Below are 11299 nucleotides of genomic sequence, written 5' to 3' on the forward strand. Positions count from 1 at the left end.
AGGAATTTAAAATAGAATATTAAGTGCTTTACAAAATCATCACAAGATAGAAGCAGGCTGTAGACTGAGCGTCAGGAAACAACAAGTAATTCTATTAATGTCATCAGGAACCAGGAATTCTAGCATTAGAGAAAAGAAAAACAAATATAAAATTTAAAAGTTAAGTAACAGCATGCAATCCTAAATTTGAATTGGAAATATCAGTATAAACTCATGATATACTCTGCCTTTTAAAAAATACATGTATTTCCTAGTTCTGTCCACTGAAAAGACCTAGAAACAATGACTAACCCAATAGCAATGAGTACCTCTTGTACAGATTGTAGTCTCTAAATACCATTTCCTAGTCAAAGGAAATAGAGCTTCCTTTCTTGTAGGAACTACTCCTTTGAGTTACCAAATAGTTGATGTGAAAAAAATTCTTTCTCGATTAATTCAGTCTAATAAATGAAGAGAGGATGATAGAATTAGAAAAACAACATTTTGCATGGTTCATGCTGAACCTACTAATCAAAGTTAATATCAAAATGAAAAAAGTCAAACACTGCATGCCTCCTGCTGGAATTATAGCACGCCACCTACAAAGCATTTATGCCCAAACCAGTACACCTGAATCTGATCAAGTCTCTAGCTCTAGCTACCAGTTTACAGGAAATACATGGGAAAAAGGAACATGTTAAATAGCTCTGTAGAATTGCAATCAGCAAAATCTAAACTGCAGAAAAATTCTACAGGACAAATGACCTGGTTTCTCCAACAAATAAATGAAAAAAAAAAAAAAAAAAGAAGAAGAAGAAAATAAAAGAGGAGGGGAAAACCTACAAATTAAAAAAGACTCAGAGACATATCAACCAAAAGGAATGTTCAAGATTTGCTTGGATCCTTATTCAAACAAATAAAGTTCAGAAAAAAATCACTTATGAGCTAATAAAGGATATTCGTACATCGACTGTAATTTAATATTAAGAAACTATTGGGAATTTTGGCTATAAATAGTAGTATTGTGGTACTGTTTTTATGTTTGTTTTTAAATAGTATTCAGCTTTTAGAGCTCAAACTGAAGTATGTGTGGACTGAATAATACAATTTTGTTTAAAATAATTTGATGGGGATGGGCAGGACATGGATATGAGTATAGATGAAAACAAGATTATCATGTTTTTGTCATTTTTGAAGCTGGGTGATGGGTACATTGTGGGAAGAAGGAGGGCTTATACTATTCTCTAATTTTGCATGTTTTTAATTTTCCATAATAAAAAGTTAAACTATCTATACCCAGAATACCACTTTATTCCATCACCTCCAGTGCTTCCACCTTTGTCTGAGGCACCTATCATTGGTCACTTGTATTACAGCGGTGGTTTCCTAACATGCCACACTTCTTTGTCCCCTTCCTCTTTAAGCCCATTCTCAGCAGTGCAGTCATCTTGTGATGCTCTTCTGCTCTAAACCCTGCAATGACTCAGCACATTCTTTACAGTAAAAGCCAGCGTCTTTAGCTGCCCACAGGCTCTCCTTGATCTGTCCCCATCGTTGTCTCTCTGAGCCCATCTCCTCCTACCTCTCCATCATCAGCCACACTGCCCTTCTGGCTGCTTTCTGTGCACATCAGGCATATGCCCACTTAGCACCTTTGCCTTGGCTGCTCCCTGTCTTAGAATGCCCTTTCTGCCAGATATCCATCAAGACTTTGCTCAAATGCCTGCTTCCCAATGAAGCCTACCCTGAATCACATATAAATTTGGAAACTACCTTTCCCCATCTTCAGCATCCCAATCTCCCTTACCCTGCTTGCTTTCTTTCTCCATAGCATTTAACACTTTCAAACATACTATAAAATTTACCTAATATGCTTATTGTCTGTCTCCTCTCTATAGAAAATAAGTTTCTTAAGGGTAACAACCTTTGTCTGTTTTGTTTGCTGATGTATCCCAAGTACCTAGACCCATGCCTGGCATATAAACGAAAAAAAAAAAAAAACAAAAAAAAAACAGTTGCTGTTGAGTCAATTCCAACTCATGGCAACCCTGTAGGACAGAGTAGAAATTCCCTTTAGGGGTTCCAAGGAGCAGCTGGTGGATTTGAACTGCCGAACTTTTGGTTAGCAGTCATAGCTCTTAACCACTGTGCCACCAGGTCTACACTGTGCCTGGCATAAGTAGGTGCTTAATAAATATTTTTTAATAAAGGAAGCATCTATTTCAATGAGAAAAAGTAACTGTCCCCCCCAGGACAAAAGGGATTCAATGTAAACAGTCTACTACCATGTAGCAAGCTGTCCCCACACACAAGGATCTGTTACTGGCCTCAGGTTTGGCCCGCGTGACTGTCAGGCTGGGCTTTGAGCAGTGGCAGTACCCAGATCAGCCTTGATGAGCAGATGCTTATATAACTGAGCCCATACATAACTTCTTCACCTTCCACTAATGCCACTTTTTATGAATTAGTTGAGCAATCCTTAGAATAGCTGGAGAAAGCAACTGGCTGACATTTGCACAGAGCAGGTATGCCATGGCCTCTGATTCTTGACAGTCTCCTCTGCAGTGAGGCTTCTGATGAGCATTCATGTAGATACAAATATTTTCATACTTTGGACCTATTCAGAGCAATCCACCCATATGACTCTTGTCTAGTCTTCTGGTTTTATTCTTTCCAAGTCTCTGGCAATACGGCCCCAACCACTAGCCACCGCTTATGAATCAGAGTAGATCTCTACCTCAGGATATCTCATCTTCCAAGCAAAGTGGACCATCAGATGTGCCACTCAAAATTCTTGTCAACTTGTCATAGGGAACTCACCACCAGGCCATAATAGTTGGTTGAGGGATAAGTGGGAGAGCAGTAGAGGATGAGTAGGTCATTGTTTATCCAGATCATGCCTGTAAAAATGGCAGGGGGGCAGTGTCTGACCTCCAACCCCACAAACGGGAAGGAGAACCAAGATAAACAGTGCAAGGCAACTCCCATGTGGTGGAGACCAGACAAGCCTCCTCTCTGCCATCTCTACCAATGCTGATACCAACTGTCCCTCCTACAGCACTCTTTACTGGGTTCGATAATTCATTGCAATGGCCACACAGAACTCACAAACCATACTCACAATTGTAGGATTTATTAGGGAAGTAACAGTTACAATTAAGGCTCAAGAACACTCAGGTCACAGTTTTTCCATCAGGATAGCCTGTCCCCAGCTGTGCTTGCAGGCACGGCTCTCCCTGGTCCTCAGTCTCTTCCCAAAGGCACTCAACTCACTCTCCGTGTGCTGGGAAGCCCACCATGCCATCTCCTGCTGCCAGGTCTCTGCTGCTGGGTCTCTCCTGCTGGTCTCTCCTTCCTTGGTGGTGGTGAGCTCCTTACCTCTGCTCTGGAACTGGCTCTTTTAAGGCAAAACTGACCAATCCCCTTGGTAGGTCACAATTACCCTATCACGCAATCACCTGGGTGGGAATTACAATACCATTGCTAGAAAGGCCAAACACAAAAGTAATTAATCCAGGGCAATTCTGAGAACATGGTGCTATTGACCGAAGAACCACGCTCTCCCTTCACAGCAAAGACCTGAAAAACTAAGTAAAACAGAGATAAACATCAATCCTGGAAACCTAAGCATCAACTGAAGAGATAAAGAACTCAACCAAGCACCGAATGATATAAGAAACTTACAGAGAACAGAGAGCAAGGAGAGTTATAAACTGAGGTCCCCTGTCAGCTAACACAGTATGGATCCACCATCTTGGACTCTTGCTGGAGATCAGTGGACAGGGAGTTCAGGAAAGCAGATTCACAGAGCTCCCAGCAGGAGACAGAGCACCCGGTAACCAGTGAGACATGCTTTCCCACTGTCATGGATTGAACTGTGTCCCCCAAAAAATGTGTGTAACAACTTGGCCAGGTCATGATTCCCAGTATTGTATGATTGTGTTAGCTGATGTGATTTCCTTATGTGTTGTAAACTTTACCACTATGATGAGATTATATGTGATCTCCTCATGTGTTATAAATTCTATCACTGTGATGAAGTTATACTGATGAGGTTGACAAGATTAGTGTCTTAATGCAATCTCTTTTGAGATATAAAAGAGAGAAGCGAGCAGAGACACATGGGAACCTCATACCACCAAGAAAGCAGTGCTGGGAGCAGAGCACGTCCTTTGGACCTGAGGTTCCTGTACAGAGAAGCTCCCAGACCAAAGGAAGACTAATGACATTGACTTTCCTCCAGAGCCGATGAAGAAAGTGTTCCCCTGGAGCTGATGCCCTGAATTTGGACTTGTAGCCTACAGGACTGTGAGAGAATAAATTTCTCTTTGCAAAGTCATCCACTTGTGGTATTTCTGTTGGAGCAGCACTAGATGACTAAGACAGTATACCAAATAAAAAGACTGATCAGATATAGTATCTCTCTTTAAGAAAATGCCAAAGTAATGTACTGGAAGAGAAAGATACACAAAAAGATAATTTCCATATAATGCGAAAAGTAATGGTAGAAGTGGAGTTAGCCCATGCCTTAGTTAAGAAAAGTAACACTAACTGTTGTAACAAATGACATCAGAAATCTCATGGGCTTTCCAAAACAAAAGTCAAGGTTCTGCTCTACACAGTCATTCAGGAGCCCAGGTTCCTTACATCTCGTGCTGCCATCATCCTCAGGCCCTCCAAGTTCTCTGCAAAAGAAGATAGAATGTAGGAGGTCACCCAAGAGGCTTTAGGGGTATCCCTGACAGTGGCCTGCATTCATTCCTCCCACATTCCATTGACCAGAACACAGTGTGAGAGATCTCCCCACCTAACTACAGGGGTGAGAAATACAGTCCAGCTGTGGCTCAGGAAGCAGAGGACACAGACCGGGTGAGCATCCTAGCCAGTCACTACCACATTTAGCCAAGGGAAAATTCTAGAGAAATTATGCAGGTGAAGATAACACACAGTGACCAAAAGAGTGTCTGACAGATGGAGCTAAGATGACCTGGTCATAGTTACTAGCTATGTGACCTTATTAAGCTACTCAAATTCGCTGGCTCTCATTTTCATCTCTGAAAAAAAAAAAAAGGGAATAATAGAATTGAATTCATAAAGATGCTGAGAGGATTAAATGTGTCAAGTCTTAAGCAAAGTTCCTAGAACATGGTAAGCATTCAATAAATGTTAGTTATCAGGAGAACGCTTACTTTAGACATGACATCAGGAAAGATCAATCATTAGAACAAGACGCATGTTTGGTAAAGTCAGCAAAAACGAGAGAGAGCCTCAGTCAGATGGATTGACGCAATAACCACAACAATGAACTGAAACCTACCAACTATCATAAAAATGGCTCAGGGCCGGGCAGCATTTTGTTCTGTTATATATAAGGTTACCAAAAGTCAGAGCCAACTCAAATGCAACTAACACCACCACCGAGAGGAGGAAGAAGAAGAAGGAAGAGAGAGAAGAAGGGGACAAAATGAGGAAGAGGAAATAAAAGAAGAAAACTGGACAGAGATAAGATGGGCTGGAGACTGAAGAGAAGGGCTTTTGATGAAAATAGAAAATGTGCAGAGGCATAAAACAGCAAAATGTGTTCCAGAAATTACAAGCAATTTAGTATATTTGCAGAATAAAATTCTCTTAACTGGGAAATTTTATCATATAGTCAGGAAATAGGGAGATCCTAACAGGCCTTGGTGCCATAATAAGATTTATCTAGGAAGCACAGGGAGCCACTAAATTTTATTCAAGCAACGTAGTCAGATTGGTCTTTCAGATAGATCTTCCCAGTGACTGTGTAAAAGATAACTTTAAGGTGGGGGAGACAGGAGGCAGGGCGAGTGGTTAGACCCGGGTACTATTATCTGGGTTCGACAAAGAGGGCCAGAACCACAGATGTGGCATAAGGGAGGGGCACAAAAGTTGTTCTGTAGAAAATTTGGTAAAAGTAGTTGGTTGACTGGAGGTGAAAGAAGGCATCTAGGACGACTCTAAGGAATGTGGCTTGAGTAACCGGGAGAACAACGGTGCCACAAACTGAAGCACAATCCAAAAACTTCTCGGCCACACTGCAGTCTCACCCAGTTCCTGTCAATGTGGCATTTTATGTATCAGCATTTAATTTTCCAAATTTGCTCCCAAAACGATTTCTAGAAAAGTTTGAGATTTACATTGTCTTTTTTTCCCCCGGACAATCACTTGAGGTCTAACTTTTTTTTTCCCCTGAGAATTTTGAGAACTTTGGACAATTCCTTGCCTTCACTTATGAGTCAAGTTATGAGGTTTACCTAGATAACCTCTAAAATACATCCAGCTTGCACATTTGATGATGCTTCTGGGCACCCTGTCAGCCTGCAGTTCACATCAGCCCCACCACAGGTTCTTGTCTGTTACATTTAACAAAATCTCTAAAGCCAAGGAGTGTGAACTTGAGACAAGATGTAAAACAGCCCCTACCCAATGTCAGTTCAAGAGTCCCAGAAAGAGGAACTCCAAGATAAATATATCATTCTTGTTTATGCAAAAGTATGTTGGGTCATTGGACTTCCCAGTGGCATGGAAAAATAATACCTCAAACATTTACATAAGCTTGAAGGGCAAGAGGAAAGCCTGGAACTATTTGGCTTCTATTGTTTTCTGGTTAAAAAATGTGAGTTTCCATTACAAAGTAAGTCAGCTCATCTGCACAGGGCCCTTTCCCTGAGAGTATATCTATTTGCGAAGTCAAAGTCCTACCCAGGAAGCTGCTGGGGAGCTGCGGAAAGAAGCAGAGACTTAGATGAAGATTCTAGTACATAGTTTCCAGGACCCAGGGTAAAAGGAAAATGCAAGGCTCCTGTTCAGAAAGCAGGGGAAAAGTGTCATTAAAGGTTCTAAAATGTAAAGTTTGTTCCTTTCTTTCACCTTTCACAGTCTCTCTCAACTTCTCATAGTGCTTTTTATTTGTTATATAATGGTTTGGAGACCTGGTGGTGCAGTGGTTAAGAGCTACGGCTGCTAATCAAAAGGTGGGCAATTCAAATCCATCAGGTGCTCCTTGGAAACCCTATGGGGCAGTTCTACTCTGTCCTATAGGGTCGCTATGAGTTGGAATCAACTTGATGGCAACGAGTTCGTTTTTTTGTTTTTAATCTAATGTTGTTCTAAGTAAATAAAAAAAAATTTAAATTATGGGCACAAATTTTACCATTCGTGTTTATATTGGTCAACATGTGAGCATTTAACTCATGTGGAATAACTGAAACTACACAATTTGTATTTCATAAGTCCTACTTGCATTAAGTATTTTGTTCCTACCAGAAAAGTGGAAATATTGTAAGAAACTAACTCAACGGTTTGAATTTCACTTCTTGACATGTGCACATTCTACCAAAACTTTTTACTTTTGGCTTACTCATTAAGCAAGGCCTGCAAGGAAAAGCAGCTATAGATTGTCCTACTAAAACCCTATGGCACACAGTTCTACTCTGACACGTTGGGTTCACCGTAAGTCGGAGTTGACTGGATGGCAACTGGTTACTGGTAGTTTCCCTTCTGTGTTACCATTTTCAGCATAAGCGATTGACTAATTCAGAAAAGTAACACAAAGGAAGGATATGAAAGATTCCTTGGTCACTCATGTTTCTTAGAACACTGTCATGGATTGAATTGTGTACCCCAAATGTATGTGTCAACTTGGCTAGCAATGATGCTCAGTATTGTGTGGTTGTCCTCCATTTTGTGATCTGATGTAATTTTCCTAGGTGTTGTAAATCCTAATCTCTGCCTGTGGTTAATGAGGCAAGATTAGGTTATGTTAAAGAGGATTAGGGTCAGATGCAACACCCTTACTCAGGTCACTGCCCTGTTTCCATGTAAGGAGAGTTTCCTTGGGGTGTGGCCCGCATCACATTTTTTTCTTACAAGAGATAAAAGGGGAGAGAAGTGAGCAAAGAGAAAGGGACCTCATACCACCAAAATAAAAGGGCTAGGAGCAGACCGCATCCTTTGGACCTGGGGTTCCTGTGTTCAGAAGCTCCTAGACCAAGGGAAGATTGATGACAAGGACCTTCCTCTAGAGCTGATGGAGAAAGAAAGCCTTCCCTTGGAGCTGGCACTCTGAATTCAGACTTCTAGCCTTCTAAACTTTGAGAGAATAAACTTATGTTTGTTAAAGCCATCCACTTGTGGTATTTCTCTTCTAACAGCACCAGAAAACTAGGACAAACACCATTGCCTCTTTCTATATTCAAAGCAAGTTCTGGTTCAAATGGAAAGCATTGCTTCTGCAGGCTGTCAGCTCCCACCTATCCAGTCATGATGTGACACACTTACCTTGTACTCGCTTTGAGTCTCCCTAACTCCCACACATTGCAAGTCCACTGGAATTCCGTGCTCCTGGGGCATTTCAAATGTTCTATGCAAATGAGTGACCAGGGAGGTAGATATGTGTATTGCATGCTGTCCTCTGCTCTGCTCATGTACAGACTTCATTGTCCCATCTAACTTCATTTACAAAACACAAGTTCAAAGATAAAATTATTAGAAATCTCAAGAAGTTGACAGCACAGCATTAATCCTTCTAAGTGTGGGGTCCTCTGCCACTACACAAGTTATATGCCCCTGAGAGCCTCATCAGACAGCCTTCTCCAATGGACAACTAACCTTCTAGGATTAAATGACTTGAAATAAGTTCAAGCTCTCTTTTTCTAAATCCCCTGTAACTATTTGAACCAACTGTTATAACTCCTAATTAAACTAGTACTGGGTTTAGAAAGCAACTGTACCTGAAAATTCTGCACTGAGAGTGACCTTGGTGAAAGAGTTACTTTGGAAACTGAAAGAAGAGCCCAGGTCAGAGTTCACGGTGGCAGGCTAATAAACATAATAAACCAAAAAACCAAAACTAGTTGCTGTGGAGTTGATTCTGACTCACGGCAATCCCATGTGTGCAGAGAAGAACTGCTCCGTAGGGTTTTCATGGCTGTGATCTTTCAGAAGCAGATCACCAAGCCTTTCTTCTGAGGTGCCTCTGGGTGAGTTTAACCTTCAACCTTTCAGTAAGTAGACCAGTGCTTAACCATTTGTGCCATTCAGGCCAGGGACTCCAATAAACATAATGTTGTTTTTGTTGTGTGCCCTCGAGTCGATTTTAACTCATAGCGACCTTATATAACATAGTAGAACTGTCCCATAGGGTTTCCTAGGCTGTAATATTTATGGGAGCAGATCACCAGGTCTTTTTCTCCTATAGAGTGGCTGGTGGGTTCAAACTGCTGAACTTACTGCCATTTATTCAGTATCTACTATGTGCTTAATGATATTTACTTTATGAACATCTTGTTTAATCCCGACAACTATAACATAAATATAGTTATGCCTGCTTTACAAATAAACTGGAGCTCTAAATCTTGCAGTGTGCCCAAACTCACCCAGGTGGTGGCAAAGCTAAGATTCATCTTCATGTCTGTCTGATTCCATCATCCATTTTCTTCCCACACCATAAGATTCTCCCCTAGCTAAGGATCAGAGTCTGAATAAATGAGGTGGATACTGTATTAAGATGGTCATGTTGGAAAAGAATCACAGAAGAGAAGGGTCTTTTGCAAATCCAGCATGTATTCAAAGATAATGGGAGATTTGCTTAACAAACCGAACAATGGGTGCCTGTTTTAGTTATTTTTCCCTAAATATAAGCTATATTAATAAGGAAGAAAATCAATATGAGCAGACTAATAGGAGGTATCCCAGAATTAGCTGGGAGAAATGGGCATAGATTGGAGAAACTAGTACAGAGTTTGAAGGCAGGGGAGCTTTTGTTCTTGGAGCCCTGAACAAGGAAGCAGAACCATAGCACACAAAAAGAGTATGGCCAGCAGCATTCAAGGACAGAGCCAGGGCCAGTTTCTCTGCCCTAACATCCCACCTGAATATAGACAGTAAAATAGTGGCATGGGTGCAAAGTGACCCAAAGGCATGAACTACTTGTCTCAGAACTCCAGAAAGTCTGAGCAGCTCTGACTATGGAGATCAGACATTTTCTTTCTTCATTATCTCTGGCTGTTGCTCTTGTTTATCAAACCCAGGTTAGTGTAGGTGGTACCCTAAATGAAACTGTGAAATATCCCAGTAGATTCTTAATAAATCATGTTATCCTGATCAAGAAGATTCAAACTACAAAACGTGTTCACAAAATACTGACGCATGCTGTAACGTGGATGAGCCTCAGAAACATTTTGCTAGATGAAACGAGTCAGACACAAAAAATCATGTAGTGTTTGAAATTTCCAGAATAGGCAAATCTATAGAGACAGAAAGTAAATAAATGAGTGGTTTCCTGGGGCTGGGGGTGGAAATAGACAATGACGGAAAATGGGCATCAGGTTTCTTTTTGGGGTGATAGGAATATTCCAAAATTACGTTGTGATGGTAGTAAAAAAAAATGTATTTATCATTGTAAACCATACCTTGGCATTCACCCAATTATTTTTATTAAGCATTTGTTATCTCAAGTGAAGTAACTTGGTAGAAAGACTGGAGTGTAGAAACTGAGCAGAACTTTGAAAGAGCAACCAACTTTGGTGTCATGCAGACCCAGGTTTAGAATATGCAAGTATATAACTATTTCCTTTGATTTTTATCAACAAACTAATGAAGTGGGCTTTGTCATCCTCACTTTATAGTTGATGAAACTTGGGTTGAGAAAAGTTGAATAATTTGTTCCAGGTCTTACAGCTGGTAAGTGACAGAGCCCTGAGTCTCTCCAGTGCCTGAGCCCGTGCACCTTCACCCTCACCTACACCTCTCAGCCTCAACAGAACACTGCCTCTGAGATTGTACTGTTTCCCCCAGGAAGACGAGCCAGTAGTAACATTTACAAAATTCAATCCTTTTTATTTATCTATTTAACAGACAATTTATCCAGATTTGCTTTAACTGACAAGACTCCTACTCCACCCGTGTCACTCCTCTCTCGCTACCATATAATGTGAAACTTCCCCCTAGTTGTGTCTCTTCAGCATGCAAAATTCTCCCCATCACTCAATGCTCCTGAGATGTTCCACCCTTTTTTCCCCAGATGGATTGGCAGAACACTGAGAACTACTCCTGGTCTACCCAGTGATCAAGAGATTCCAGTGGTTAATTCCCCACTCCCTACTTTAAATATCCCTTGCTTTGCCCTCCAAATACCTTTGGTCTTGATATGTGAATGTTGTAAATAGACCATTGTTTATTTATAAACTTCAGAACACCAAGTTTCCATTTCCTGCCACCTGGGACCCAGAACAGGCCCTTAATGGCTCTTGAGATTTAACCACAGAAACTGAGGCTACTATTGCTGGCTTGAAGACAG

At 41.0% G+C, this 11299-nt stretch overlaps 1 protein-coding gene across 1 annotated transcript in view; it reads left to right on the forward strand.

Moving 5' to 3' along the window:
* Positions 1–11299, forward strand: part of FCRL5 (Fc receptor like 5) — a 95516-nt gene that overhangs the window by 26989 nt on the left and 57228 nt on the right. The gene's annotated exons all lie outside the window — the stretch shown is intronic.

This window comes from Trichechus manatus, unplaced genomic scaffold, assembly GCF_000243295.1.
Source record: "Trichechus manatus latirostris isolate Lorelei unplaced genomic scaffold, TriManLat1.0 scaffold00333, whole genome shotgun sequence".
Classification (NCBI taxonomy): domain Eukaryota; kingdom Metazoa; phylum Chordata; class Mammalia; order Sirenia; family Trichechidae; genus Trichechus; species Trichechus manatus.